The sequence below is a fragment of the Gossypium hirsutum genome, chromosome A03, assembly GCF_007990345.1.
Source record: "Gossypium hirsutum isolate 1008001.06 chromosome A03, Gossypium_hirsutum_v2.1, whole genome shotgun sequence".
NCBI classification, from domain to species: domain Eukaryota; kingdom Viridiplantae; phylum Streptophyta; class Magnoliopsida; order Malvales; family Malvaceae; genus Gossypium; species Gossypium hirsutum.
The window spans coordinates 22,080,553-22,091,074 of record NC_053426.1 but is presented as its reverse complement, the minus strand read 5'-3'; positions in this window follow the sequence as shown (position 1 = coordinate 22,091,074).

Here is a 10,522-nt window from a genome sequence, read left to right as displayed (position 1 = left end):
ATCATCTTTCCAAACTGAGTTTTAACAAGTTGCTGAAACTGAACAAAACACTGCATAGCCTGAGACTTTTGTCGAAGCAGATATATCCATGTAAAACGAGTGCATACATCAATAAACGAGACATAATACAAGTCAATCGATGAACCATTTTTTTCAAAAGTATGTGGACACGTCAATCGATGAACTATCCCTTGCAAAGCTAGAACAAATGTGAAGGCTCGATACTCTCCACCCCAATCACTTTAAAATTGTTTAATCATCTTTCCAAACTGAGTTTTAACAAGTTGCTGAAACTGAACAAAACACTACATAGCCTGAGACTTTTGTTGAAGCAGATATATCCATGTAAAATGAGTGCATACATCAATAAACGAGACATAATACCAGTTATTTCCACATGTAATATATGCAGGACCCCCAAAGGCCAGAGATAACTAATGTAAACGGATCATTTTATTCAGTATTGGAGATAGGAAATGGCAGTTTATGTGACTTTCCTTTTTCACAAGCAACACACACATCATCAAGACCGTATTTATTCGAAACAATATTACATTTGTCCAATACAGTTTTAACAACACTAGCAGCTGGATGACCTAAACATTTATGCCATAAAGAAAAAAAAATCACAGTCCTTGGACGTATGTTGACGTACAGAGGAATCAACAACAGGAGCTTTGACCGAGTGAGTAGACATTATGAGCACCGAAAAGTGGTATAGTCCATCACGAATGTGGCCCTTCAGCAAAGTTTCCCAGGTCATAATATCCTTAATGACACAATAAGTCAGATGAAATTAAAAAAATACACCATTATCCTTGGCAAATTGTGATATCGACAAAAGATTCTTTCTTATGCTCGGAACACATAAAACATTAGACAATCGTAGCAATTTAGACTGAGTAGGTACGAACCCATGACCAACAGACTCGATCAAGACGGGTGTACCATCACCCATTAAGAAAGAAGACGTACCTAAATACGGGTTAGCATCCTGCAGAGCCAACGGATCCTAACACACATGATTACTGGACTCAGAGTCAGGATACCATGACATGGTGCCAACCGACACTGGAATATATGAGTCTGTACCACCTGCATTCGACCCAACTTGTGCAGTGTTGATATGAGAGTCGGAAGAGTCGGAGTAGTCAGATGGGTGAAGATCACCTACTCGAGGAAGACCAATGCACAGATTAGACCCGGTGCAGACACGAGCACGGGGTTTAGTATGCCGTGGAACAAAAAGACCACCCAATTGTCCATCATGCGGCCTTACACTAAAAGACGAATCAAGTTGAACATTATTAGAAGTGGGCCCAAGAGGGTTCGACCTTGTAGACCCTTGGAACGGCCCAAAACCATTTGGTCCATTAAAGGAAGGCCTATGTGTAGGTGGAAAATAGGTGGGTGGCCCAAGTGCTGCATTCAACCCATGTGCCAAGGAAGTTGGCATCCCAAAGTTTGGCCCAAAATTTGGCCTGCCAAATTCATAATCGACCTGCCACATTTTTGACCCACATAAGTTTGACCAGTCTCAAACCAATTTTGACCAAGGTTAGTTGAAACCCTAGGTCTCTTATTCGGCTGAGTAAGCCATTCTTCTCCTACACTAACAAGTCGTGAACTAGAGGTGGTGCTTCAATCGGGCTTTCAGGATGCGGCGCCGGAACTGTCATCACCGATGCAGAGTCATCGTGATGATACTGGTAATAACACCGTTGAGTGACATGATCGAAATGTGAACAGATTTGGCATTGAAGGCGCGACCGAAAGCTCCTCACACGGCCACAAGCATGTGAGTGGCACCATGAGCAATGACCTCCTCCAACAGCATTAGAGATCCTTCCACAAGATTCACCACAAAGGCAACTTCCTGCACTGCCCGTGCCTATAGATTTTCGCACTCGAGAAGTGCATCAATGATGCATCAAAGGGGCAAGGGAGTTAGCGAGAGGGATGCCGAGGACACGACTGCCTCATATTCGGAGGGTAGACCAACAAGGATAGCCTCTTTTTCTCAATTTCAGAGATCGGCGAGCCCGGCGCTGCCAAGAGGGAACACAGCCCATTAACCTTCGCAACATAGTTCTTAATTGAGAGGTCTCCTTTCTTTAAAGAATGTAACTCATTCCACAACCGGGATTACTTTACGCCAGTATTGGCTGCAAAGAGCGTGGGCACCATCGTCCACACATCAAACGTCATTCTCACATCCATGAAAAAGAAAAGAAAAGATGAGCTTATCATGGAGAGTAACCACGGCGTGAGAAGATTGTCCTGTTGAGTAAAAGCTGAGGAGGCCAGATTGAGCACAAGAGCATCGTCTGTTGCTTGAATGAATCGCACCGATGCTGTGGTTGAGCCATCTAAGAAACCATCCAAGTCGTAGCTAGCAATAATAAGGTGAACTTGTTTGTGCCACTGGAGAAATGTACCTTCCTCAAGTTTCACTATCTCATGCCGAGGGAACGAGTTGACCAGGTGATCGCCGGTGAAAAGAGAACCATGAGGCTCAACGGATTTGGAGTCAGTGGAATGCATGGTGGTCATGGTCGAGGATCAATGAGCGACTGATACCATGTTGAGATGTTGGGTAAGCTTAACACTATCGCTAAACACTATTATGAAGAAATAGTAGAGAAACTAAAATTATTCAATTTCTGTATTATGAATGAAAACTGACTTTTTTCATTGTATACATTGTATATATAGAGAGCTTACATAACTGCTATTCAATAATTTGATAGCTGTATTAACAACTTCAAGTGCTAACTAACTAACTAACTGCTTGAGCTAGAATATTTGAACTCTATCAAAACGAAGAAAATGCAAAAGAAATATAAAATCCGTTTACCAAATTAAAAGTAGGAGAATAGATCAAAAAAGAAAAAAACTGACAGAAACCCTAATAGAAAAGACTATATACAAAATAGAGAAAGATAGAGTCAAACAAAGAAAATAGGCTCAACGTAATAAATGCAGATTTGTAGAAACCAAGCCAAGGCTTTGGCATGCAGGAAATTCGTAAGAAAAGTCAAAGCGTACCATGCTTCGAAATCATGTAGATATACTAAAACCATGCAAGAAAATGTAAAATCATGAAAGAAAAGTAAAAGTAAGAAAAGATGAACATGTCCAGTGAAAACGACAAAACACTGAACAAAAAGACCATCCTAATCCATCAATCAACCCTAGACGCAAGTTGGGCTTTACTATTCCTCACACGTAGAGAGCCACCATACAATTCTCGAGTAGTACGCCACTGAAAGCGTCGAAAACCCCACTGAAACAGGGATGCACAAGCAATACACCACCGTCCAATTATTCTTTAAAAAGAATAAAACGGACAACAAAGCAAAATGAAACAAGAAAGAAATCGTTGAAATCTTGAAGCAAAACGCGCACTACCAGAAGACATTCCCCTACCAGTAGACATTTTATTAGACTGATATTTTTAAATAAAAAGAGTTGGAGGACTTAATTTTTAAGCCGATAAGTACAAAGTTTAAATTTCATATTTTGTTTGTATAAGGATTAGCAACATATTTTTTTATTTTACCAAATTGATAAATTTTGTATTCCATTATAGTAATATCTTTTATATTCTAAAATTATTGGTTATTATTGTCATTTAATTTTAGAAGATTTTCACTCCTTTCACCTATATATAAAGCATCCATTTGTTGTTCGAGTAAGTAGTACATAAGAAAAAGAAAAAGAAAAATCCATTCAAATATCCCTTTTGATTTGTAAGCCATGACAAGGAAGAAGGTTAAGCTTGCTCATTTCACCAATGATTCATTAAGGAAATCCACCTATAAGAAAAGAAAGAAGGATTTAATGAAAAATATGAGTGAGTTGATTACCCTTTGTAAGATCGACGCTTGTGCTATCATGTATAGTCAGTATGAATCCCAACCCAAGGTTTGGCCATCCTCCATAGGAGTCTAACAAGTGCTCTTCAAGTTCAAGATGATCCCTGAGATGGAACAAAGAAAGAATATGGTGAACCAAGAAATTTTCCTCTCCCAAAGGACCATCAAAGAAGTTAAACAACTCAAGAAGCATTGCAAGGACAACTAGGTAAAAAAGATGACTCAATTCATGTTCAATAACATTTGTGGTAAAAGGGTCGTCCATGATTTGAACTTTTGGGACTTAAACCATCTCAACTTGTTGCTCAATGAAAAAATGAGTAATATCGACAAAAGGATGGATGCATTTGCTATTACACCTTTTAATGCTCAAGGGGCATTGTCATCATCATCCTTGTTCATGGTTGCACTACCACTAGTGACGATGGTAATGCCCAAAACGATGCCGAGGACAGGTACGGAGGACGTCGTGCAATCAGATGTGAATAACATGGATCCAATGAAGAGGATATGTGAACAATTATACTAAATAAATTCATATTTCATTTCAATCTACCATATAGCCTAGCCAAATCATGTTTATATAATCCTATTAACCTTACTCAGATTTCAAGATGGATATATGAATTAACCAACCTGCATCCCAATCTAGCATTGTAGTGCATCATCAGATAAACCGAAGGAAATATACTGACAGACGTACCGCATCATCAGATAAAACTGAAGGAAATATACTTGCACACGTAGTGCACCATCGAACAAGCTGAAGCAGTTATACTAGCACACAAAGTGCATCATCGGATAAACCAAAGTATAACCTGTACATTTAATAGGCAACCCATTTCCAATGTCATTATATGTGTCATTCACAATCTATCAATCTCGATTCATCATCAATTCACCATTCTAGTATAGTTTATAACATATCTCAACCCAATTTTATATTAATTTCATATATCTAATAAGCCATGTAACTTTCTATTCTATTCAATTTAGTCCTCTATCTCGGCATACCATATCAAACATATCATCTTACCTCATAACTAAATCATGTAATTTAACATGAATAAGAAATAATTAAATTGAATCAGATCATAGAAATACAAACCGAAAGCTCACGTCACTCGTTGTCGACTCTCGCCTTTCTTTTCCTTCTCAACGGTCCTGTGTTATCTTTAGCTATGAATAATAATTCAATCATAAAATAGTATCAAATTACATATCAAAACACATTCAATTTAAAAATCATACATATTTTGCAATTTATTCAATTTAGTCCTTCAAATCGATACAAGTATAACTTTCAATTCAAAGCTCCAAATTGAAATCCAATTTCGCTATTACCTATGAGGGACATCTTATTTATTATTTCTATAGTAAATAAATTTTATTAAGCTTGGTCCCTAATGTATGAAACTATAAACTAAACTTTACAGTTTAGTTCTTTTTCACATCTAAGCTTAAAATCTATCAATTTAACACCTAAAATGTGGCGCCTTAAACCCAATCAGGACAGTCTAACCCGAATTTTAAATGTCACATTAGCCACTATGACTCTCCATTTAAACCACCACAAAACACACCAACCAACCAACCACACTACAAAATTAATGATGGAATATTTAATAAAAACCTAATATCATGCTTCCATTGTGCTACTTTGATCAACAATCAACAACAAGACTAATTCAAAATTTAATATTTATTAGAAAATTACCTCAAAAACTTTAGTTAAACAAACATGCATGCAGTAGGGTATTTTTAAAAAGGCTATATTTATAGGGACATGGAAAACCGTTTAGTTTAAAAACGTACAATTAGATATAAAACGTAATATATAGTAATATGTTGGGAAAAACTCCATTTCACAAATTTTAACAATAGTATTGTAGGATTAAATGTATAAGTCTTATTTTGGAAAATTTATTAAAGCATCCCAGACAACCTCATAACCTTATTAATTAATCAGTTAGCAAACATTTAACAATTTACATGACTTGACCAAATTTTGTGTTACATGTCATGCATACCAAGCACATGTTTGTATCCAAATCACACATAAACCATTTAAGGCTTACCTCGATGACCAACAACTCTTCAACTTACACTTGCAAGTTAGTTGAACAGTTATTCAAACCAATTATCAAACAATCATAATCCACCATTCAATCATCTATCCATTCAATCATCTATCTAATGCAATGATAAAAGTTTTAAACCAAACAATTAAATAATCTGTAGTGTCCAATTACAACTCGACAATTATAACTAAGTTTAAGTCAAAATCCCAAAATTTTCTCCCACATTGCCTTCCTCATTGGGTTTGGGAACACAATGACCTACCCAGGTATAGCCTCGATTTGGATCACTTAGATGACTCACCCCCACACCTATTTACAAGCTAAGTCACTGCAATATTATAAAATAGTGGGTAAGCTTGTGAAAACTTAGTGAGTGCTCAAACACACTACAAATAAACACATTAGTTAGGTTAAAGGGTGACATAATATAATAATTCACATATTATTGCAGTATACACAAAATAATAACTCACACGAGGCAAAAATTCTCATAAAATAAGCATTACACATATAATAAGTAATTCACATAAAATGAGCAGATCACATAAATTATCAATTCGCATAAAACATTTGTTCATATGAAATAACAGTTCTTACCAAATGACAGCTCATGCAAAAATAATAGTTCATATGAAATATCAGTTCACACCAAATAACAATTCATGCAAAATAATAGTTCATGCTCCATCATAACTCGTATATCTCAAATAATGATAAATTGGAATTGTTGTGATTATGAAACATATGGGGGACTCTATCACCACCTATAAGTTGACTCTATGACCATACATTGGATGAACAGATCTCCTTATAACACCTCACTTTTGGACTCAAACCGCCCTACGTTGTCTCTGATATAAGTGTAGCACGAATGCTCACACCCTGTAACACTTCCGACTCATAGAGCCCTACGCTATCTCCATTGAATGGAGCTATGCTCAACATTCCTTTATCTCTCCAACTATATCCAATGGTTCCATAAGGTCACAATGACAAAATATCTCTTTAACACATTCACAATATTCAGTATTCGCAATTAAGCAGAGCTCACACAATATAACATAGTTCATAACTCACAATTCACAATAGAGCATGGTTAGCAAATAATATATCTTTCATGCAACATATATTGCACATATAACACAATTCACATATCACTCATGACATAGCTCACATAAATCATTGTTCACATATTTTATTTAACATAGGGCACGCAATAGTTTAGCTTACATACAATACAACTGAATATCTCACAATACATAGTTTGGCAAATTAATATAGTTTGCTATATTAGTACAGATCACCAAATTAACACAGTTCACCAGAATAATATAATTCGCCAAGTTAACATGGTTCACAATATAACACAGTACACAAATATAATTGGCTCACACTTAGCATTTCACGATAATTTAATTTTGTACTAATTAAAGCTCGCAATATCGTAAAACTCATAATGCACTTACGGGTTCGTGTATGTATAAATGTGCATTATCAATAAAATTTGCATATTATAAATGTCCACATTATATTATCATTTTTATAGTCGTTCGCAAGCATTACAAAACCATATATGAATTTATATTATATATATACCTATTTAGTGGCCTTTGTCTCCTCAAATTTTAGCATACATTAGAAGTCCCATATACATTTATACATGTTAGATAATACAAAATCTATAAACGTATATATATATTATATAATAAGATCCACATATATATTATATATAGCAAAACCACACAGATGTATTATACATATAACACCCATGCACCCAAATATATATTATTTATAACACCCATGCACACATATATATATATATTATAAACCCCACTCATATATATTTTATATATATAACACCAAAAATCATATGTATTATATATAAATAACAAAACTTCTATACATATCTATTATATATATACACATACCTTTTAGTACTTGAAGTCACCTTTAATAATTAGTTCACATACAAACACAATAATTAGATGCACAATTCACACACACTTATCACGTCAACTACATGGTTTATAGCTATGACCTATCGAGGGTTCGCATATGTTATCTTAGCCTGTGTACTAGAGTTTAAATGTAGTATATCAAACCACTCACCTTAGTCAATACTTCTTGCACACCAATGTGAAACAAGTTTTTCTTTCCCTTTTGCATTTCTCGTGAAACCTCCCAATGAATTTGAAACTTTTCATACACGTTAAACACAATATAAAATAAATATTAACAACATTAAACTAAAAAAATAGCAGCAAAATTGCCACTTTAAGCTCACTTTTCTCTTATCGAAAATTTAACTAGTTTTGTCGAAGTAGGTGCTTAACCACTCAAACTTTAACTCCAACCTTAATTTCAATTATACTATTCCTAAATATCATCTAATTTCACTATTAAACCTTTATTTCTATCTAATCTCATGAATTTAAAGTTTTCGGAAAAATCAAGCTTGTATGAACACACAAAAGGGGGAAACTCGAAATTCATTAAAATTGGATACCAATGTAACACCTTGAATTTGGGCCTAGAAGTTTTGGGCCTTAAGCATGGAAGCGTTTGAAGGCAGCTTATAATATTTTGTTGTGCATGTAAATTTCGTTAATGAATGCTTGTTTTAGTGGTTAAGTGTGCTGAGAAGTGTTGGAGAAGTCCTGGGTTCAAACCTGGACTCTAGGAAAAATTTTGGTTTAAGGTGAATCAAACCCTGGTGTAGTAGGTAGGCCTTAAGAATATTGTTGGAGAAATTGTGCCACAAAAAGCCTTGTGGTCTAGTGGCAAAGTAGCGCCACATAAGAGGCAAGAAAGTGGCGTCATAGAGTTGGCAAGGAGGTCCAGGGTTCGAAACTCATGGCAATCAAAGAGCATTTATTTTGCTAACAGGGGCGGCAAGAGTTGGTGTTGAATTTAAACTCTGATGATGGAGGGATCCCACATCAGGAAGCTAATATAAGAGTGGATGCGAAGCTGGATTTAAATATAGAGAACAATGAGGAGAGTAAAGGTACATTTCTTGGTTGATCCCTTTCGCTTTATAGCGTGCTCGTTTGGGTTGGGCGTCGGCTAAAAGTGCTCGGAGCGTGGATTAACTCCAGTCTCCAATCAGGTGTGTATTTCTTACTACTCTAGCTATAGGATGGCTACTTCGGGGCTGCGATGGGCCGAAAGGGGCCATGTGGGCCCAATGGGCCTACGGGCCCAATTGGAAAAGTTGTTTGATTGTGTAGTAAATATTGGACTGGGCTAGGTGATCTCATATCGGTGGCTAGATTTGGGCTAAAAAGGGCCACACGAGCGTGTGGGCCCATTTGGGCTGAGAAGGGCTTTAGGCCCATTCGTATTGTTATCCCTATTTAGAATACTTTAGTTTACCAAATTAATGAAATATCCCCAGTTGTAAAATTACCAAAGTACCCCCGGTTTATAAAATTACCCAAATATCCTCGATTTGTAAAATTACCGAAATACCCTCAATTTGTAAAATTACTGAAATACCCTCGACTTGTAAAATTATCAAAGTACCCTTGAATTACAAAATTACTGTTTTACCCTCGATTTACAGAATTACTATTTTACCCTCAATTTATAAAATTACCGTTTTATCCTCGATTTACAAAATTACTATTTTACCCTCGATATATAGAATTACCATTTTACCCTCGATTGACAGAATTACTGTTTTACCCTCGATTTATAGAATTATTGTTTTACCCTCGATTTGCAAAATTACTATTTTACCCTCGATTTACAGAATTACTGTTTTACCCTCGATTTACAAAATTACTGTTTTACCCTCTATTTACAGAATTATCGTTTTACCCTCGATTGACAAAATTACTATTTTACCCTCGATTTACAAAATTATTATTTTACCCTCGATTTACAAAATTACTGTTTTACTCTCGATTTATAGAATTACCATTTTACCCTCGATTTATAAAATTACCATTTTACCCCTAGGGTGTTAAATGATTGTTTTGCCCTTGTGGGCAAGTGACTGACTTGGACTGTGTGGTTGAAGGATTTGATTGTGAATATATGTTGGTGATATGAATGACTTGACTGTGACTGTTTGATTCAAGTATGGGCATGATATTTTGATTCTGTATGTTGTATGCCATGACATGTATATCTGTTGCATGGGACACAGGTTTATATTGATGGAGGAAGCGTTCTGGCAGCCTCGCTGCAATCTGGTGGCCTCGCCACATATATCTGTTCTAGTGACTTCGTCACAATATCTGGCAGCCTCGCTGCAATCTGGTGGCTTCGCCACACACACATATATATATCTGTTCTGGTGACCTAGCCACAATATCTGTATCTGGTGACTTCGTCACAATATCTGACAGCCTCGCTGCAATTTCTATGGTGTGTAGCGGTTGGGTGGGTCGAGTAGTCTCCCCACATGGTGTAAGGTTGGTACGGGGGTGTATACGGCTGGATTGGGTTGGGATTGCATTGACATTCTGATTTTGATTCTGTTACCTGATACTGATTCTGATTCTGATTTTGTCACCTAATTCTGATTCTGATTCTGACTCTAATTCTGATTCTAGT